Raw genomic sequence first — 23050 nt, 5'->3', positions numbered from 1 at the left:
CAACGTGGCTAAGAAATTGCACTTCTTTCAACCAAAATGCACACTTAGAAAATTTGGCGTATAACTGTTCTTTTCTTAACAATTCTAATACCAACCTTAAATGCTGCTCATGCTCTTGCTCACTCTTGGAATAGATAAGAATATCGTCAATGAAAACGATAACAAACTTGTCTAAATACGGACTACAAACTCGATTCATGAGTCCCATGAATACAGCTGGCGCATTAGTCAACCCAAACGGCATGACCAAAAATTCATAATGACCGTAGCGTGTCCGAAAAGCAGTTTTCGGAATATCTTCTTCTTTGACGCGTAGTTGATGATAGCCCGACCTTAGGTCGATTTTCGAGTAAACACATGATCCTTGCAATTGATCAAATAAGTCATCAATTCTCGGTAGTGGATACCGATTCTTGATAGTTAACTTATTTAATTCACGATAATCTATACACATTCGGAAAGATCCATCTTTCTTCTTGACGAATAAAATCTGAGCTCCCCACGGTGAAGTGCTCGGTCGAATGAAACCACGGTCCAGTAATTCTTGTAACTGGCTTTGTAACTCTTTCATCTCAGATGGTGCAAGTCTATATGGAGCACGAGCCACTGGTACTAGATCTATTTGAAATTCTACAGATCTAAATGGAGGTAATCCCGGCAACTCTTCCGGAAATACTTCAGGAAAATCTCTTGCCACAGGCACGTCGTTGATGCTCTTCACTTTTTCCTTCATTTCGACTTTATTAACATGTGCTAGGATAGCATAGCACCCTTTCTTCAAGCACTTTTGAGCTTTCAAACAACTAATGAGTTTTAGCTTTGAGTTACCCTTCTCTCCATAAATCATTAATGGCGTTCTATCCTTACGAGGAATGCGAATTGCCTTCTTGGTGCACACAACTTCAGCTCCTATTTTGGACATCCAGTCCATGCCGACTATTACATCAAAACTTCCTAATTCTACAGGTATCAAATCAATCTTAAATGTTTCTCCGGCTAAATTTATTTTACAATCACGGCAAATTTTATCGGCTTTAATTAGTTTACCATTAGCTAACTCAATCATGTACTTAGCATCTAGAGGTAATGATGAACAATTCAATTTAGCATGAAAGTCTCTACACACGTAACTTCTATCGGCACCAATATAAAATATAATAGATTCGGATAAGTTATTAATGGTAAACGTACCCGTAACAAGCTCCGGGTCTTCATACGCCTCTCTAGCATTAATAACAAATGCTCTTCCACGTGCAGATCCGTTATTCTTCTCTGGATTTGGGCACTGACTCTTATAATGACCCTGTTTCCCACACCCATAACAAGTAACAGTGGCCAAGGCAGTTCTATTTGCATTGGTGGCAGGAGTCTTGGTACCGTTTGTATTTGTAGCGGGAACCCTACAATCTTCAGCAAGATGACCTTTTCGATTACAATTGTTGCACACCACATTACAATAACCAGAGTGATGTTTGTGGCATCTGTTACATAAAGGATTTCGTCCTTTGTAACCTGAGTTTGAACCGCTACCCGCACCTTGCGTGGTTTCTTGTTTCTTGTTGGATTGTTGATGATTACCTTCCCACTTTCTTTTATTTCCCGATGTCTTGACATCGGTGTTCTTATCCAGAATAATCTGGTCCATCAACTCGTTCGCCATGGTGATAGCTTCATGAATAGTCTTGGGTTTGGATGCTGTAACATTTGCCTTGACCTTTTTAGGCAAACCGTCTTTGTACAGTTCAATCTTTCGTTCTTCGGTTGGTACCAATTCGGGACATAGCAAAGCTAATTCCATGAATCGCTGATTGTAGTTGGTGAGTTCAGTACCAATAACTTTCAGGCTTCGTAATTCAGCTTCCAACTTCCTAACCTCGTTCCTTGGACAATATTCGTTGATTAGCATTGTTTTGAATTCTTCCCAAGGAGTATCATAAGCTACATCTCCTCCTACGACCTTCACATAGTTTTTCCACCACGTGAGTGCACTATCTTGTAGGGTGCACGATGCATACTTGGTCATGTCCTTCTCAATACAACCACTGATTTTAAACACAGACTCAATCTTTTCGATCCACCGGGTTAAACCAACCGGTCCTTCTGTTCCACTGAATGATGAGGGCTTGCAACCTTGAAAAGTTTTGTAAGTGCACCCCACACGAGGATTTGGGTTAACTGCAGCACCTCTTGCAGCCTCGACCCATAACATTCTGTCATTCACTCGCTGATTGATGAGTTCCTGGATTTCTTGTTCCGTCATTCGGTTCAATCGCGCCATAATCTTCAACAAGAATGAAAAAAAAATAATTATTCACATGGAATATTATAGATGTAGTATGTATTTACAGTACATCGTAGCTTATTAATAATATGAACCAGTTATTATTATAAAAGCCTTTTCTTCTTATTAGCGTTTTATAATTATATCTAGGGTAGTACCTACCCGTTAAAGTTCATACTTAATAGCTTAGTACGAAAATCAATTACTACCACCCAAATAATACTTAACCATGGAAAATTATTGCATTTCACACTTCACTATTTTACATATGCTTATCTTACATCAAACATTAAGCAAACCACACTAGTAATATTATACAAAACATTATATGATCTCATGGTTTAAAACAACAGCGCATCATTTAACCCAAAGCGTTTGTGTTCAAAGAAATCGCTTAAAGGTTATCCTGGTTGTCTCCCTGCGTTTTGGCTGAGGAACCGAAGAACTGGATGTCGGGATAGAACTAATAGGAATAGCGGGAATAGGTGTGAAAGTATCTGGTGGAGTTGGTGCTACAACATTCTCTCTAGACTCGGGATTTGGATTTTTCATTTCAGTAGCCTTTCGTTTCTTTCCTCGTTCGAACTTGTCTTTCGTAATTTCCTGTATTTCTTCCTCCTCAGGATCACTTTCTGGTTCCTCTTCAATTGATTCATCCGGAACTTGTGAGTCTTCCCCAAAGGTGTCGTTTTCATCATCGGATAGGTTAATGACTGGAACACCATCTGAAGATTCTGGTTCGGAGTCACTGAATGTGATAATAAGTTCTAAGCCAGACATCTATCACATAACAACTAGCACGTTAATACCACATAATATTTACATATTAATTTTTAACCAATAAGGATAAGCAATAGTTTTCGAAATCAAACACGGTCAAAGTCCAGACTCACTGATGCATCCTAACAAACTCGATAAGACACACTAATGCAAATTCTCTGGTTCACTAAGACCAACGCTCTGATACCACATGTCATAACCCAACCTTAACTATAAGGACGAATACAATAACATATGATTTCATCGCGAGGTATTGACCTCTATATGCGACATTCTTCAAAAACTGCATTCGTTTTTACAATACAAACCATAGCTTTTATTACAAATACAAGGTTTAAACAACTTAATAATGATTATCGTTTAGCGATAATCTTAGACTTACAAACTTTACATGTGATAATAACAATACGACCTCCAACATATTTTACATTACAAATCCTCTGATATGCAGTTTTATTTTTGACACAAATATGCATACTCAAGATCTTGCTTAAATTCAACATGTTGCAGCGGAAGCTTTTAGTTATCACCTGAGAATAAACATGCTTAAAACGTCAACATAAAGTTGGTGAGATATAGGTTTAATGCCGGCAGCGTTATAAATATAGACCACAAGATTTCATATATAAACGTTTTAATAAAAATATTCTAAGTTGTTGAGCACTTGATAACCATACTTAACATTTAATCAACGTCGCATATTCCCTTTATTATGAAATCTTACTACACCGTACCAAGTGTAGTCACCGAAACGAAGTACTGTGCAACCGTTGAATACTGGTCGTCCAGTCCGGTTGGGGTTGTCAGGCCCGATAGATCTATCAACGGGATTCGCGTTTACAATACCTCATGTAAATAATAGTTACCAAGCTACAGGGAAGTATGCCAGTGGTACAACTCAACGTAGAATATATATTTTTAATCACTTGTGTCCATAACGTAAATCATAAAATGCATGTATTCTCATCCCGAAATATTTAGAGTTTAAAAGTGGGACTATATACTCACTTTTTCCTTGAAGGTAATAAACACGACTTGGTCTCTGATTGATATCACAAACCTAACCATATATATAATATATCAACATATTTTCTTTTCAAGTAATCGTTATATATATATATATATATATATATATATATATATATATATATATATATATATATATATATATATATATATATATATATATATATATATATATGTATATATATATATATATATGTATGTATATATATATATATATATATATATATACTTTTAATATTTTCTTAGTCCGTAGTTAGCAGTCCGATGTTAGTGGTCCACAATTAGTTGCTTAAATAAAATAAATAAAGACCCCATCGTATTCGTATTGATCAGAATTAATCTCGACCCATGGTACCATGTTGTCAAGTGACGTGTTGCGTACATAAAGTACCGTGTTGTTAAATGACGTGTTGCGTACAATCATGAGGTCTTATGATTAATCTTCTCGTGTTGTTTACGGGTGGTCCTGAAATATATAAAATCAAATCATAAGTAAATATATATTAAATATTATGTTAATTAGCCAAGATATGATTAATTCGATTTTGTCATAATATGATATATTACAGGTCTTGAAGTGTTTTTAAAAATCAAATTAGAAGGATCTATTTAGTTTGCGAACAAGTTTGAAATCACTCAAACTATGTTCTTGTTGTTAAAATTTTACAACACAAAATAAGATAGCTATATAAATATGAATCGAATAAGGTTATGAATAAGGTTACTACCTCAAGTTACTTGGAAAAAGCTACTGGAAAAGGTAAGAAAAATCTTGGAATCAAAAGAGTGGTGGAGTGGGATTGAAAGATTGGAAGTAATCTCCTTGAAATCGGATGACTATATTGATACGTTCTTGAGTAGGTAAATGAAGAGAGATTAGGGAGTGAATTAACTTGAAAGAAAATTGAAAATGAAATTGTATGTGTGTGTGTGCAAAATAGCATGATTATGGGATGGATATATAGGAGATTTAGTTTGTTTTCTTGCACAAAAGTCACACATGAGGTTAAATGGCTGGTTCCCACATGTAACATCATGTCTAGTGGCTGATCATTGAAGTTTATTGTTGGTATATACCAATAGTAAATACGTATAGAAGCTGGGTATGATACGGTTACATATACCCTAGATATACTTGTAGAAATTTTGAGGAATCGGAACAAGAATTCAAATATGGACGGGTTTATAACTGTAAAAGAGGCTCAAAAACTGGGCTTTTATTTTTGGGTCAAACCGGGCCAAAATAAAATTTTAAGACATTTTTAATAAAGCAATGTTAGCCCAAAAAAAAATTTCCAAGCTGACCTGGCAGCTCGACCCCAGCCAGGGGCTCTGCCCCTTGGACCCCTCCAGGGGTTGCCACCCCTTGGACCCCGCTTATCGGGGGCGCTGCCCCCGAACCCCCGTCATAATCAAGATAAGTTCAAACAAGTGTGCACTCCACACTTCCCCAAACTTGTTCGATATTTATCAAGATTATTTTGGTTACAAATTAATCCCATTACACTTAAATCATATTGGTGACATAGATCACCAACACATTATAGATTGTAAGTATATATGTCAAAGAACGTTACATATAGTTATCGTTTTGAAAACTTAAGTTTGTGGTCTCAAAGTATACTTATAACTCATTGTTGTTAGTTCACAATGAAATGTTAAACCATCCTTAAATCATGTTAAATATGTATAGATATGTACATATACAAAATCGTATAATTATCGTGTGTTATATAGTTCGTGATATCATCGGTCAAATTGGACGGTCAAACGTTGTGTGAAACTCTTTTCAAAAACATAAGTCTCAACAGTTTGGATTGCTTATCATGTTGGTAAGGTTTATTTTATGTAAATATTAATCTCATAAGTATAAAACGATCGGAAAATCCGGGTCGTTACACTTTCTAATCCCATGCAATGTGAACGGGTCGAAAATGTTCATATCCTTAGCTGACTCGAGGGCTAGTATTAATTTTATGCCATATTCTATTTACCAAAGACTAGGTTTAGGTGACCTTTCACCCACTAAAATGGGAGTAAAGTTAATTAACCAATCCATTAGTTCTAGTGTGGGGATTGCCGAAGACCTAATAGTGAAAGTAGGGTACATGGAATTTCCAATTGATTTTGTCATTGTCGATATTAAGGAAGACCCGGTTGTACCCCTTGTTTTGGGAAGGCCATTTTTGGCAACCGCGGGTTCTTTCTTTGATTTTAGAACCGGAATGTTAACTCTTAGGGATAAAGGCAAATGTATGAGCATTCGTAGCAAACATGTTATATCACCACCAATGCCTTTGACCACACCACAAATTGTTGCTAGTGTGCAATGCACTACAAGCACAACTCAAGTTGGTTTACCAACTAGATGTGGTGGAAAGTTGACCAAAGCACCTTTAGGTAAACTAAATGACCAAAATGATATAATTGACAAGTCCATGAGAAAATAGTATGGGCGGGTACATCGGGCATCATCCATTAAGGATGAACACTTGAGAAAACGCCTAGTTTCAAACTTGTCAAAACATGAAAAAGGTCAAGCTTAAGGAGTTAATTAAAGAAGCTAAAGTAATAAAAAATTGGTTGTTGTTAATGCTTGATGATGGTTGTCAAGGTGGTGATTCCCTTAGTCTAAAGGGAGGTGAGGTTTACCACCCCGGTGTTAGTTGAAGCCTTAATTGGAAGGGAGTCGGGTGATAGACTCGTAAAATACATTCCACAAACATGTACATAGTATCATTAGTTGCATTTCATATAGGTTGTATGATATTATCCTTTCAGAGTTGCATTTGCATTTAGATAGCATTTCATGCATTTGGGTAAACATAAAAGACCAAAAATAGCTTGTTTAGTTGAACTTATGCTGAAAATGACTAAGTGTTGGGTTGAATATTGACAAAATTGAGTTGGGAAAATCACCAGTTAAGGTGCGGCGCATCTACTGCCAGGTGCAGCGTACTATTTGCCTAAAAATTGAAACAACAAAGTCAGTCAGCCCAACCAGTTTCTCATACAGCAAGGTGCGATGCACCACCATATAAGTGTGGCGCACCTGGTCCCTGTGTGTTAAGGTGCGGTGCACCATCCACAAGTGCGATGCCCCTACCTGATTTAAAATCGGGTTTTTACACTTTCTTGACTCATTTTCAAAAATCCACTTCAATTATTCTACTCTAAAACCGACCAACACTCACACACATCGAAACCTAGCATCATTCTAGCATCTTTTGTGAAGATTTCTTGTACTTTTAACATCCAATAACATGGGAAAGGTAAGATTCATGCTACATTATATCGATCTTGCACATTTTTACATAATTTCTACCATGTTCATGTTTGTTCTTGTCTTTGAATTTGTGCACAATTGATGATGTTATTACTAAATTGGTGATGGATTCTTGTTGTTGCTATGTTTTCTAACATGATTTGCATGATTAATTTCACAAATTTGCAACTTGAATTTTTAGGGTTCATCCCAATTTTGGGGGTTTTCGAATGTGAGCTTTAATTGAGATTATATTGATGCAATTGGTCATTATATGCTTGTATAACATGTCTAGATAAAAAAGAATCCAACTTTCATGCTTGTATGCGGTTAATTTGAAATCAGGGTTCTTGATTCTTTGACTTTGACTAAGTTTGACCAATTAGGGTAGTTTCATGATAAAAGTTTGTTTGTTTGAAATTGAAATTGATATAGTATGACCAATTGTTACACTTGCATGCTTATTCCTAGTCTTATACTTGTCTTGACTTTTGAACTTTGACTAGAGTTTGACTTTTGCAATTGAGTCATGTTATCTATTCTTTCATGTGATGAATCAAGTTGATGAATGTTATGCGTACTTGTTTAAATGATGTAGTTTTTGAACTCTATAGATGAATTGCATTTAGTCTAGTGTGCAACCTTGAGGCGAATTGGATTAATCACAACACTATGCTTTAATGATAATGAAATTGTTTTGTGTTGTTCCTTATTGTGATTTTATAGACTAAAGAAGCTACTTCTTCACATGGAAAAAGAAAGCAAATGGCAAAAAGGGGATGGTTTAATGTTTTTGTGGTAGGGGTAAGGGTAAAGCTCCGGCTACAGAGGAAGCTGCGAGTTCTGACGATGATTATGAACCCACGCAACAACAGCGACAACCCCAACGACCCCATGTTCCCGACGATATTCGTAGGATAACAAACCAACCTTACTTACAAAGAGTTTAATGAACCCAAAGTATAGGAGGAATATGGAGCGTAGAATTGATAATGATGTTCATTTGGAAAAATATGTTGATTGGGAACCCTTACGCCAAGTAGGAATGTATGAAGAAATGTAAAAAGCTTTCCATGTCAAACATCGTGGTAGAGTCATTGCCCCTTGGGTGCCGTTATTCACGCTCAAAGAATTTGTTTACCCAACCCTAACTCGCGAGTTTTTATCAACTCTTATGTTCGACCCAAAGGAAAACGATGTTCAAAGCGTTGAATATCTTTGGTTTCATCTAGGAGGGAACACTTTTCACATGAGTCTTTGGGACTTTTGTATGGCATTAGGCATTTATGGAGAGAATAAAAATCCTGAGGAACTTGAGAATTATTTGCTAAGGTGTGAAAATTATATTCACAATGAGCTTGAACTCCGTGCCGCGTGGCACCGCATTAGCAATGCGGATTATAGGCCGCATAAGGAAATCGCAACAACCCTTAAGACCTATAAACTCCGGGTCATTGACCGCTTCATTGCGAACACGGTCAACTACCGGAGGCATAGTAACGAGAAAATGAACACCATTGATATTTGGCTAGGTCACAAAATTAATCTTCATAAGCATGTTCATGTGCCAAATATTTTTGAAAGCTATCTTTATGATGGGGATGGCAAAAATTCGGGTAAGTTGAGTGTGGGTGGGGGTTATGTGACCAAAATTGCAAAGTATTTGAACATTGATTTTACCGGTCTTGAGAAGCTACCAATGAGTCCATTTTCCACCATTGATTGGAAAGGCGGACACATTTTGTTAAAAAAATGATGTTTATGTTAAATGGTATGATCAACAACAACAACATTGTGAGGTTAATGAGGAAAGGAGATTGAGCGTCTTTGGAGGGATAATGTTAATTTGGGTCATGGTCAATACACACGGTGCGGGTTCTAGCGGGGCGGGAAGTTCGGGAACCGGGGGATTATCTGAGTCGTGGTTTTTGGATCAATTTGGAAACTTAAGCCTACAAGGTCGAATTCAACATGACGAGACCCAATACCGACTCGCGGGTTTAGAGTTACGCCAAGGGTGGCAATCTCATGCTTTAAGACTTTCTCATGATGAGCCCGATGCTACTTGGACACTCGAGCCCTATGTCCAACCCTACAACTGAAGCCAACCATTTTCACCGCACCCACCCCCTTATGATCCCCAAACTGCATACCAACAAGCTATGGAGGTTCAAGAATTCTAGCAAATTCAAAAAGCTCGAGAAGAGCAAGAAAGGTTGAGGAGGCAAAACCAACAACATCAAGGTGGAAGCTCGGGCGGTGGCCCATTTGGTTTATGGTGAATACAGTCGCTCATGGTTGGTATTGGTTCTTATTTTATGAAGCTTTAATTAATCTATGTTTGTTGAACTTATTTTAAAACAATCGGTTTGTAATAATTGTGGGCGGATGGTTTGGGAAGTTGAAACAATTTGGTAATGATTTGTAGTTGCGTGTGAACTTTTAGACTTTATTTGTGTATGGTTGTTTGAATGTGGGTAGTTTATTCATATCCGGAAGGCATGTGATTCCCGAATAAAACGATGATGAATTTGAACTTGGTATGTAATAATTTGGCACTTATTAGGATCGTAATGTTTATTTTTGTTCTTGTGGTTATGAATGCGTTGTTGCTAATCGTTACTACCTTGTGCTTGTTTGCTTAGCATAGAGATTATCATTTGTTTGTGGTTATGATGAATTGGTTGTTTGGTTGAGAAACTTATTATGCGTGTGGATGATTGGATTATTTTTGTGATGATATTGGACCTTTGTGATTTTATTGTGGGTGCACATACTTCCCCGAGTATTGCCCCACACATTTTGTACCTTGTGAGCATACTTGAAATTGTAGGGAATGCCATATGAACTTGTCTCCTTCTTTTGGCTCAACAAGTGGTACAACAACATGCAAGCAAATTTTTGGAGACTAAGTATTATTCGATTGGTGACAACAAAGGTCACTTAAACTATTCCGGTTTTTATTTCTTCTCTCTTCTATTCTATTTTTAAAATGTCCCTCAATTTTTCTAATTCTATCGTTTAATACAATGAGGGCATTGCATCATTCTAAATGTAGGGAGGAGAGTAAATCTCGGGTCATTTTGAACTTTTTAGATATAAACTTGTCACATATGCTTCATAAAATTGAAACTTGCATTATTGGTGAAACTAATTTTTGGAACAAGTCTTTAACCATTACATTATCTTGAATTATAAACACCTAAAATGGATTAAACTTGTAAATTTATGGAAAAGTAAAGTCTTTTCCTTGTTTTTCAAAACTTAAGGAAGTAGAGTCTTCTTTTTGTTTCATACTTGAAATTGTCAAAGTGAAAGTAAAGTCTTTCACTTTTCAAATGATTTTGTGCTTGAAATGATAAAATCAAAAGAAAAATCAAAACTTTTGCATGAAAGTTAAAGTCTTTCATGTTGTGCACCAAAACCAAGTGTTTAAAGCTTTAACACTTCCGGATGAGTCAAGTCCATCCATGATAGGGAGTCAAGTCTCCCGAATGTCATTTTACTTGGCGTAGGAGACTTCCTAATCTACACCATTTCATACTTGCATCATTTTAAGATGTAATGTACCGTGGGAAGAGGAGCCACCAAGCTTCACTGTGTGCTATCTTCTTGATGAAGAGCAATGGCTTCTTGCTAGTTTTGCTAGACAACACACGCCATAGCAAAAAGCTATGGCACCCTTTTGTGTGATCAACTAACGAAAACGTAGTTTCTACTTCCTACCTTTTCTCAAAATAAGCATAAAAGCTTGTTATGTGGGAAGTAGCTGAGTGAATAAAAGCTTTGAGCTTTGACACTTCCGGGAGAGTCGAGTCCTCCCATTTGTTGTTTTGGAGGTCAAGTCTTCCAAACTTGGAAGTAAAGTCTTCCAAGTTATGTTGTGTTCCAAGCTTGGGAGTAAAGTCTCTCAAGTTAAGTTTTGTACCAAAAATACCTAAGCTTGGAAGTAAAGTCTTCCAAGTATCATCAACACCAAGCTTACACCCAAGGTAGTTGTTTTCTCATCGCCTTCAACACAAGAAGGTAGTTCACTTCGGTGATATACCGGGGAAGTAGCTACCCATGCGGTCGTCCCATAGCCGGGATAGCTTGTATGCACATCACCTTATGAGCCCAAGATAGCTTTTGTCTCATCACCTTCAATACAAGAAGGTAGTTCATTTCGGTGATATACCGGGGCAATAGCTATCCTTGCGGTTATCCCAAAACCGGGATAGCTTTGGCATGCACTGTGACGACCCAAAAATTTCTGACCAAAAATTAAACTTAATCTTTATATAATTCTGACTTGATAAGCAATGAATTTTAATAAATCTTGAACCTCCGGAAAGATTTTTACACAAGCTTTTGGTCACCCTTTTATTCCGACGATTCACGAATGTCATAACTTGATTTAATTGTTTAATTATTGTGTATATATATGGATTTATATATATTTAACTTGAAAATATAATAATTAAATATCTCATTAAGTATATTAACAAAGTATTATATATGTATTTTCATACTACTAATTTAAAGAGTTTTCAAACAATATATATGTTACTATTTAAACGACGTAATTAACTTATGTTAAAATGTATTTACATATAATGTATTATGAGTGTAAATACATCCTTACAAGTATTGAATACACTTTATAATATACCAATACATATAAAGGATAGCTATACTCGTATTTCCGTTCAATTTCCTCAAGAATTCTACTCGCATTCATACGGTATTTTTACCCGTATTATACACAGCTTCTAGAAGTATTTACTATTGGTATATACCAATAGAAATCTGCAATTATTTGTGTAATATGTCATCCATGACCTAATCAATTTAATATGTCATGCATAACTTAATACAATTTAACTTATTTTAGATATTTTCACTAAAAGCTAAAATTATAAGCTTATAAATAAGGACCATTTTAACTCATTTTTACTTCACATATTCTTAAAATAAAAACACACACTTGAATGCTCTCATATCATACTTTAATCTCAGAAACTTTCCTCTTCATAATCAAGGTAAAATACTTCTCAAAATCCTTGTTCAATTCCTTGTATAGTTGCTATCTTATTATACTTATAAAACTTGTAAAAACTAGAACTTGTTTTGGTGAACACCAAGTTTGTTTGAAAAACTTATCTAATCTTTCTAACTTAACTCTAATAACACTTATTTATATGTATTATGATGTTATATTAAGTTAATATAATAACTTATAACTTGTACATATGAAGAACACCTTGAAACTTAACATATATCCTTTAATCTCCATTCGGTAAAAAGCGGACTGTTTTGGGTTGAGAATTAAAAACCTATCTTAGACTTTGATTTCGAGGCTAAGACTTTGGAAATATGTTAATATATGTAAATAAGAGTTCCAGTATTTTTTTCATGATTTTATACAAAGTGGAAGTATTTTATCAAAAATCATATATTGGGTGGATGCCGGGATTTTTCCAAATCTGTCCACCGACATAAAAAGAGGGTAAAGCTCTAAAAAAATTATTTGGAATGAACTTTTCGAATTGGTTTTGTAAAATTTACTTCTTAATGAATTCATAGCAATTTGATTCACTTTAAACGGAGTTGTAATGAATATTTGGCGAGCAAAACAAAATCTGCTAAAATTAACGTTGTATGGACGAAATTTATATTATAAAAACTATATTAACCATATCCTTGTTAACTTTTCCTATATCCTATATATATTTGGACATGTTATCAGTAGTATAACAAAATATTATAATCTTGGTTAATTCTGTGATTGTATATATGTATAATAATATTCTTGGTACGTCCTAACACAATAAGTATACAATACGTTTTGATAAATCCTAAGACAATACGTACACAATACGTCTTAGTTAATTCTAAGATAATACGTATACAATACGTCTCTGGGTTGATGCAAAGACAATACTTATACAATACATCGTGGGGTAATTCTAAGATTTTATATATATATATATATATATATATATATATATATATATATATATATATATATATATATATATATATATATACCGATTATTGGATTGTTGGATATTTCGGACTATTTTGAACTACTAACATAAAAATGTTAAAAATTAATATATAAGTATTCTATGAACTTGTTTTATTTTATTCACATGTCGTATTATTATCTGAATCATTATTATTGTTATAGGTTCGTGAATCCAAGGACGATGGCCATATTTTTAATAAGCTGAAAACTTATTATTAATATACTTTTACTACTGTGAGCATATAGTCCCATTTTTAAACTCTAAAAATATTTTGGGATGAGAATACATGCATTTTATGTTTTACGCTATGGACACAAGTACTTAAAATATATTCTACGTTGAGTTGTGCCACCTTGCATATCTTCCCTAGTAGCTTGGTAACTAATATTTACATGTTGTAAGAACATGTAAGCGTGAACCTTATTGATAGATCTATCGAGTTTGACAACCCCAACTGGGCTAGTCGTTCTAGTATCGTAAACGGTTGCATAGTACTTCGTTTTTACTACACTTGGTACAGCGTAGGGAGATTTCATAATAAAGGGAATATGCCACATTAATGGTTAAGTATGGTTACCAGAGCGCTCAACAAATTATAGAATACTTTTATACACTTGCGAGTGTACATATATTTATAACTATAAAATCTTGTGGTCTATATTTATATCGATGCTAAACCTATATATCTCACCAACCTTTGTGTTGACTGTTTAAGCATGTTTATTCTCAGGTCCTTAAGAAAGTCTTCCGCTGTTGCATTATCTGAGCAAGCTGTGCATGGAGTCTCATGTTTTTGTTTAAATGAAGTGTTGCATTCAATAAACTCTTTGTCATGTATTATATTCGACTTTTATGTCACGTGTGTAGTATTTGGAAATCGATGTATTATGGGAATTATTTCTTAAATAATTGTTCACTTGTTTAAAACATGCATTATGTATAATAATGGTGTGCTTTTTATGAAACGAATGCAATATTTTCTAAAATGTATCATATAGAGGTCAAATACCTCGCTATGGGACCAATGAATAATGTACTGCGTTTATAGTGATATGAACGGGTCGTTTCAGTTGGTATCAGAGTGGTGGTCTTAGCGAACCAGGTCTTGCCACTACAAGAAAAATGCTCCTATAGGACCTTTTTTTCTGGGACCTAGTAAAATATGGTCCTAAATGCTACTTACATAGGACCAAACATTATTTAGGTCCTTTTATGAGCTACGCTTTTAGAGTATGATCCTGTTATGAGGTACTCTTTTAGAATAGGGTCCTATTATGAGATACGCTTTTATAGTAGGTTCCAAAATCATATATTTTGATAGGACACTTAAAAAATAGATCCTAATAGAGGATCTTATAAGACATTTATTTGATAGAGTCTCATTATGTGTTTATGTAATAGGACACTTAATATGAACGTCATATTAAATATATCTTTAGAGGCCAATTATTTCCGAGAGTCTTATTAAATTGTATCATGTTAGGACTTTTGGTACTTATGTCCTATAAATTTATGTTATTAAGACACATTATATGACGGTCATATGAAATGTTCCTTTATATGAGGTTTATTTTTGTGAGTCGTGTCATAGTAAAACATAATAGGACTTAATATAACTGATTGATATTTTTCTGGCTTAATGGTCATATGATTTCATATGACACTTTAAGTGTGAACCATAAGATAGTACTTTATAAGACATTTATCGGCATAGTGTAGTATTAAATGTTAATTTAATAGAACACCCTATATAAAAGTCATATGAAATAAACTCTAATAGGACATTTATTTGTCATAGTCGTATTATAACATAAGCTAACAGGACATATGATATTTATGTTGTATCATTGTAAAATTTTAGAACACGTTAATTATAATTATCATATGATTTCATAGGACACTTTAATTGTGAATCATCAAATGTTATAAATCTCATTATGTGTGAATTCAATAGGACACTTTATAAAAAGGTCATATGATATAAACTATCATAGGACAATTTTTTTCATAGTTTTCATAGTCGTATTATATCATAAGCTAATAGGACATGTGAAATATATGTCGTATCATTATAAATATTTAGGACACGTTGATTCTTTAATGTGACGGATGAGTTGTTGGGGTCCTAAATATCTTATGATTTCATAGGACACTTTAATTGTGAATCATCAAATGGAAATTTATAAGACATTTAACGATTTAGTGTCGCAATATGTGTTTATTTAATAGGACACTCTATAAAAGAGTCATATGAAATAAACTATCATATGACATTTATTTTTCATAGTCGTATTATATCATAAGGTAATAGAACATGTGAAATATATGTCATATCATTATAAATATTTAGGACACTTTGATTCTGTAATGTGACGGATGAGTTGTTGGGGTCCTAAATATCATAGTAATTCATAGGACACTTTAATTGTGAATTATAAAATAGAACTTTATAAGACATTTAATGGTTTAGTGTCGCATTATGTGTTTATTTAATAGGACACTTTTTAAAATAGTCTTATAAAATAAAATATCATAGGACATTTAATTTTCATAGTTGTATTATATCATCAGCTGATAGGACATTTGATATGTATGTCGTATCATTTTAAATATTAAGGACACGTTGATTCTTTAATGTGACGGATGCGTTTTTGGGGACCTAATTATCATATGATCTCATAGGACACTTTAATTGTGAATCATAACATGAAACTTTATAACACATTTAACGATGTAGTGTCGCAATATGTGTTTATTTAATATGACACTTTATAAAAGAGTCATATGAAATAAACTATCATAGGACATTTATTTTTCATAGTCGTATTATATCATAACCTAATAGGACATGTGAAATATATGTCGTATCATTATAAATATTTAGGACACTTTGGATTCTGTAATGTGACGGATGAGTTGTTGGGGTCCTAATTGTCATATAATTTCATAGGACACTTTAATTGTTAATCATAAAATGGAACTTTATAAGACATTTTACGGTTTAGTGTCGCGTTATGTGTTTATTGAATAGGACACTTTATAAATAAGTGTTAAGAAATAAAGTATCATAGGACATTTATTTTTCATAGTCGTATTATATCACTAACTAATAGGACATGTGATATTTATGTCGTATAACTGTCAATTTTTTGGACACTTTGAGTCTTTAATGTGACGGATGAGTTGTTGGGGTCCTAAGTATCATATCATTTGATAGGACACTTTAATTGTGAATCATAAAAGAGAAATTTATAAGACATTTAACCGATTGATGTCGCATTATGCGTTAATTAAATATGACACCTTATATTAAAGTTATATAAAATATACTATCATATGACATTCATTTGTCCTAGTCGTATTAGATCGAAACATAATAAGACACTTTATATTTAGGTCATATTAATATAAGTTTTTAGTAGACGTTGATTGTTTAATAAGACGAATGAGTTTTTAGTGTCATAATTATTATTATAAAAAGGACTTATAAGAATTTAATTTGGTGATCTTATGACATTGCTAGAATAACATGATTTTGTATTTGTAACTTTCCTTATCGGTGTCAATCTTAAAGATATAACACATGAATCATAATATTTTGTATTCAATTAAGTAATTATATATAAGCTTAGTTATTCGAGTTATTTTTTATGTTTTGTATGTAGTTCTAATAATGGTTAGAACCATATACGAACAGGGAATAAAAAAGTGTATTTTTAATAAAAGAAAAGTCATACGTAGTCAATTACTACCTCCGTCTCATTCCAATAGGCTAGTATTCCATTTTGGGTTGTCCCATTCTGATAGTCCACTTCCATAAATAGAAAGGAAAGATGATATTTCATTGGTGGATTTGGAGAGAGAAGATATTTCATTGGTGGAGAAATGAAGTTAGTGGGATTTCCTAAAACTGCGTGCTTTTTGTCTGTGGACTATTGGAATGAGACGGAGGTAGTATTAATTTGTCGTATTGTCTAAACGAGCTTTGATATTTGTCAATACTTGGGATTTCATGTAATGATGTAAACCAGTTTTATCAACTAACATAAAAATTACCGTTTCTAAACTTGCCAATTGTTGCTTCTATAGAACAATATTCGGACATTGCTACTATGTCTCAGGTGCACACGTCATGTTGCGTTTGGCAAGTAGCTAATGTTGCTTGTTGGGTCAACACAACCAATTGTCAACAAGTGAGTCATAGCTATTACTTTCAATCTAAAGTATAACAAATTGAACAAGTGGACTGGCCAATAATATAACTGAAAACATTGATAAATAAGATCCAACAGCCGAATAAAACCAGTGATAAATAAGATCCATAAACTAGGATTGTAAACAAAATATCCAAAAGATACTAGTTCCAAACTATTGAAATACTTATCAAACAGTACTGAAATTAACATAACAATCAAAGCACATAGCCAAAAATAAACAAGAGTTCGATCTGAATCAAAAAACACAAACCTAAATGAATAGAAGTTGATTACGACCCACTACCCACTGGAAGTACCTGAAGTTTCATCATTTTACGGAAGACGAGAAGGAAGACGTGCAGCAGTTGATTTTGTGAATCTAGGGGCAGATGGACCAGCAGCATTACCAGATTTAGAGAAGCTAATCTGTAAAACAAGTAATTATATTCAAAGACAGTAACTTTTCAGATTATCTTCCCCATATGTGGTAACGTCAATCCCTTACTTGTAAATGGGTTGACTTGGATCCATATTATATTGCACATGATTTTTACGTTTCCATATTATAACAGAAATGGACATTTTGAAGTTCCATTTTCAATCTTTTTATATGTAGACTATAAAACTATTAGGTATGTGGATGATTCAAAATTTTAATTTTAAACTGTTACCTGATACTCTGGATCAAACCCAAGAGTCACATCTTCTTTAAATTGTTGTAGGTTCACCCTCCTGTCGTTTTCTATTTCATCATCCACAAAAAACCATCATCTTTCTCATTCTTTATAACCATAACAATCAGAATACAACCTTCTATGATTTAGTGTTCATCTGACATGTACCTTTGGAGCAAGAGTTGTTAGAAAGATAACTTATCGCCACACTGTCATCACCTATGCTTAAGCATGAATGCATGCAACATGAATTGAAAACCTAAATGAATACATTTATTCTGGCAACGAACCGACAGTACACAGTTTGACTCCAATCATCATCAAATTACTCATTTTCATTCTTAACATTAACAGATAATCTGTATTGTTTTTTTCCCACAAACAGAGTGTATTTAATTACTCTTGAACATTGGGTTTAACCACTATTTTGCTTATGTTTATTAGTTTATGTTAGCTTTAACATGATATATAACTCTTGGAATCATGACTTGGTTTGATATAAAAAAAAGGCGATGAGATCTAATTTTTTTATTAAGTGTACATGGCCTTTTTCACTCAATATCTCACTATTATCTTTCAGTGAATTTTGTTACCTTTTTGATGTCATTATTATAAACATAACAGAGGTTCCTTTAATTATTTTTTTCATGATAGTTCAACTCTTTTCCTAGTAGCTAGACTCCATGTCAACTATAGCCAATTTGTGACATTCAATTCATGCTTATATAAAATAAATTCAGTTTTACCCAATTTTTAGGCATACAATGCACAACATACAATGAAATGCAAAATTCAAAAATCAAAAACTAAACTTTAGAGTTTGATTAAATGCAGTAAAAAACTTGTAGTTGTACCTTCTTTTGACTCTAGTTACCAATGCAGCTCCTTATCTCTTTAAACCAGCTTTTTCAATAGTGGAATATGTGTTAGGAGTGCACATGCAAGTACACAACCCTTTTCACCATCAAACATCTCTGTGTTTACTCATCTGTACTGCAACAGAAACATTAATTATGATGGAATTGGCAAATATTAGTGGAATAACATAAGATTTATAATAGAAAAGAAATCCATATACTAAAGTATGACATATTTACTCTAAGAGACTTTTGCTTAACCACTTTGCTAACAAACTTTTTCTTCCAATTTCTATCTACAAACTCTTATTGCGGACATTTCACAAACACCATTTTCCATCATACGAAGACTACTTTTGCATCGTGTTCACGGGTCGTGGAATAAAAGCATCTTGAAGTGATATGTTATCAAAAAATTATTCTCTTATAAAATCATTTCCAGTTCGGGATACTTATTATACTACAATTCAAGCTAAACATCAATTCATTATCCTCTTTCTGAATTTCAAATTTCATACTTATAATCTAATGACAAATCAAGATATTTTACATAATACATGTCCACGAAGGACAAAGCTTGTTCATAAATAGTAATTATTATGATCAATATACTCAGATTAGATCAAATCACAAAATAGCCATTAAATACATTATCATATAACATGTACATAATGTAACATTTTATGTTTTGTAGCAAATGTATGTTCAAATGGCATACCTGCCTTGTGTGTACAGACTTTTTTCACACTATAGACTGGTTGTTGACATCTTTTTCAAAAATATCATTTCTAATTCTCCTTGCGAATAGCGGAATTACCTAGTGGCAATGCAGATATTAGAATTAGTAACATCTAATCTACAGAAATAATAGTGTCATATTAGTAGCTCAACATATAAAAGTGTATGGTGAAAGAAACAAAACAATGCTTAAAGTTGCATAATACACCAACAATACGTAAGTAGCCTAATTGCACAAACTTAACAATCCAATCAGGAATATTGGTGTATGTATAAAATCAAACAGTTACCATCAATTAAATGCATTGAAAACACTATCAGATACTTCATAATACCAGGTAACTAAATTACATATGATTATTTCATTTAGTGAATCTTTTTTTTTTAAATAATGTTAAATAGAGAAATATTGTCACAATGATTAGGGAAGCAAACATGATCACGTGAAAGTCTAAACCAAGTTGCCTTTCTCCAAAATGGTATGGGGTGCATGAAATGGAACACGGGCAAATATATCAGTTTCGGGAAACATCATCCACATTTTTTCATTAGAGTCGTGATTCCCACAAGTAGTGCACATCTCCTTAACCACAGGCCTCGATCCATCGATTTCCTTCATTACCAACTCATAAGGAGAAGGAACATTTGTTTTTGTAGTTCGGGCCCGCTTCCTAAGAGCAGTCAACGTTTCTCGGTTTCCATTTCTGAATTTATCATTCTCCACTAACTGTTATCACACACCGATCAGGTTGTTTTTGAAAAGAATATTCACACAACCATTTTTAACCTGTTAACAATATTAAAATTTAGTTACCTGGTGTCTTGCAAGTAGAAGATTCTCGGCTTCAGTGTCGATCTCAATCAGCTTTTCCTGAAAATTTAAGAAGCATTAACCCATTTGGAATATTGGCGTATGTATAAAATCAAACAGTTACCATCAATTAAATATGCTGAAAACACTATCAGATACTTCATAATACCACTGAAACTGCTGAGATGAATCTACATACTCTCCTTTTAAAATTCCTAGCACAAGTTTTCCTAGTGAAACCCAGCTAAATGAATTAAAAATTCCCAGCACAAGTCATCAATGGAAAACCATGATACCTTATTATGTTTCTATGGATTTAGAGGCATAAATGTTTCAATAAATGAAGCATGAGGCCTTCTCTTACATGTTGAAGTTATAAAGAGGTAACCATTGAACCACGACCAAACAACGGCGGGCTCAACGGCGGCAGCTAGTATCAGCGCCGTTGAACCACGACGGAAACCGCGCCTCAACCACTTGCCCGATAATAGCAGTCTTATGAGAAAGCTTTAAATAGAAAAAAACGAACAGCAAACGCGTATTTATTCAAAACGGCCGAAATATACACAAGTTATTCCATAGTCAGCAAGTACGTGGCATTACCTAATCTGTCATGCAAGTCGAGTACTTATAAACTACTTTCGGTTTAACTAATTTGGGTTTTCACATAAAATATTTCATCAAATTAGTACACAACATAGTTATGCATACAATTATTATCACACGAATACAATTATTTTCACAGTAGTGCAGCACAAAAAATAAACGTGCACAGAATTAAAAAACTCAATTAATCAATACATCAACGTCACTTACAATTTGACTGTATACAATTTTACTAAACATATGCAGTTTAAATATTAAAAAACTTAAAATGATAAATACAACATTGTCACTCACAATTTAGCTATCTACAATTTTACTCTAAACATATGAAGAGTACACCGAATTGATAGTTAAGCACATATTGATATTGATACAGAACATTATATAGAAATCAATAATGCAAAGTAAGCATATAAAGTTGATCAGACAAATTAAATCACAACATTTAGTTAGGAAAATACCTTGTAAAAAATATGATTGATGATGATGATGAATATGGTGCTAACCAAAGACCGTGACAACGATAGTGTACCAATTAACCATGTTAACTTAATTTAACAACAACCGATCTCTAGAAGATGGGTACCTGTTTACTGATTTGATTAACGCCATAAGAAATTGAAGGCGGACATATATCAAAGAAAATCAAAACTATTTGATAACCAATAAGGGTTTATATCATAATTGAACGATGTCTACAACAAAAATCGAAACGAATAAAGGATTAGTCAAAATAGGTAAAACCTAACCACGGACTCCGTTTAATGGTTTGGGCAAATCGAAACATATGTTGAGAAAAAAAATCACCTGTCTTTGATAGGATCTACCAACATCGTTGCGTGTTGACAAAAAAAATCATCTGTCTTGATAGGATCCACTCTAAATCGGTGTATGTAGAGGGTAAAAGAAGCGAGTGACGGGAAAAATAAGAAGTAATTGAGATTTAAGATACAGAAGTTTGATGTGAAGGATGACTGTTAATATTCTCTCTGGAAAATGAAGTAGTTTTATCTAAATGAGAAAAAAGGCTGGGTAATTAAAACGATACTTGAGAAATCTAAAAAGGTTTGAGAGGAAGTATCCAATTATTTTGGTAAAAGAGGGGAGGGAAGTATCCCGCCAAAGTGAGAGAAATAAAAATCAAATTCTAAATGTTTCTGTCTTGGTGATGTTTCTGTCTTGGTGCATACAAAGTGTTTTTTTTTTTTTTAAATGTTGATATTTTTATGTAAACTTTATGTTTGAAAAAAAAAATGAAAAAAATTATCTCCCCATTTTCCTCAAAAAAAAGTGTTTCTATCTTAATTAAAAAAAATATATATATATATATATATATATATATATATATATATATATATATATATATATATATATTTTTAGAGCCCGTGCGTTGCACGTATGGATGAAAAATTGTGCAAAAAATGCGAGAACTGCGAAAACTTTTAATTTACGAACACTTACACATGTGAGTATATTGAATCATCCATAAATGTTGATGAAGAGTATAAATAGACTTAAAATAGTTTGAAAAAATTTACATTACTTGTTATCATTTATTTATTCAACCGTTTTCCCGCCAAAATAATAACATTCATCACAAGGTATCTTTTTTAAATGTTCATATTTTCATATGATTTTTAATTTTGGAAAAAAAATTATTAAAAAACGAAAAAAAATTATTTCTGTGAAGACCCGTCCTAATCCATCTGGACGAAGTCCATATCGATTATAAACGATTCACAACAGTTGATTACATCGCGAGATACTTGACCTCTATATGATATATTTACAGACATTGCATTCGT

The 23050-nt window shown here is 33.4% G+C and overlaps 1 long non-coding RNA gene across 5 annotated transcripts; it reads right to left on the bottom strand.

The window, feature by feature from the left end:
* Positions 1-17660: 17660 nt before the first annotated feature.
* LOC139866833 (uncharacterized) lies at positions 17661-22228 on the bottom strand. Of its 5 annotated transcripts, XR_011765646.1 has the most exons (7): positions 22053-22228; positions 21707-21831; positions 20643-20699; positions 19809-20555; positions 19088-19221; positions 18231-18401; positions 17661-17985 (listed from the first exon to the last, which is right to left on the bottom strand). It is a non-coding gene; the product is annotated as an uncharacterized lncRNA (long non-coding RNA). The 5 variants fall into 5 exon arrangements; XR_011765644.1 differs by having other exon boundaries at positions 19809-20699; positions 21707-21838; XR_011765645.1 differs by having other exon boundaries at positions 19088-19226; positions 19809-20699.
* Between the last annotated feature and the right edge of the window lie 822 nt (positions 22229-23050).

Source organism: Rutidosis leptorrhynchoides, chromosome 9, assembly GCF_046630445.1.
Source record: "Rutidosis leptorrhynchoides isolate AG116_Rl617_1_P2 chromosome 9, CSIRO_AGI_Rlap_v1, whole genome shotgun sequence".
In the NCBI taxonomy this organism is placed as follows: domain Eukaryota; kingdom Viridiplantae; phylum Streptophyta; class Magnoliopsida; order Asterales; family Asteraceae; genus Rutidosis; species Rutidosis leptorrhynchoides.
Note: the sequence above shows the minus strand (reverse complement) of the source record. Positions and strands in the feature narration are given on the sequence as shown.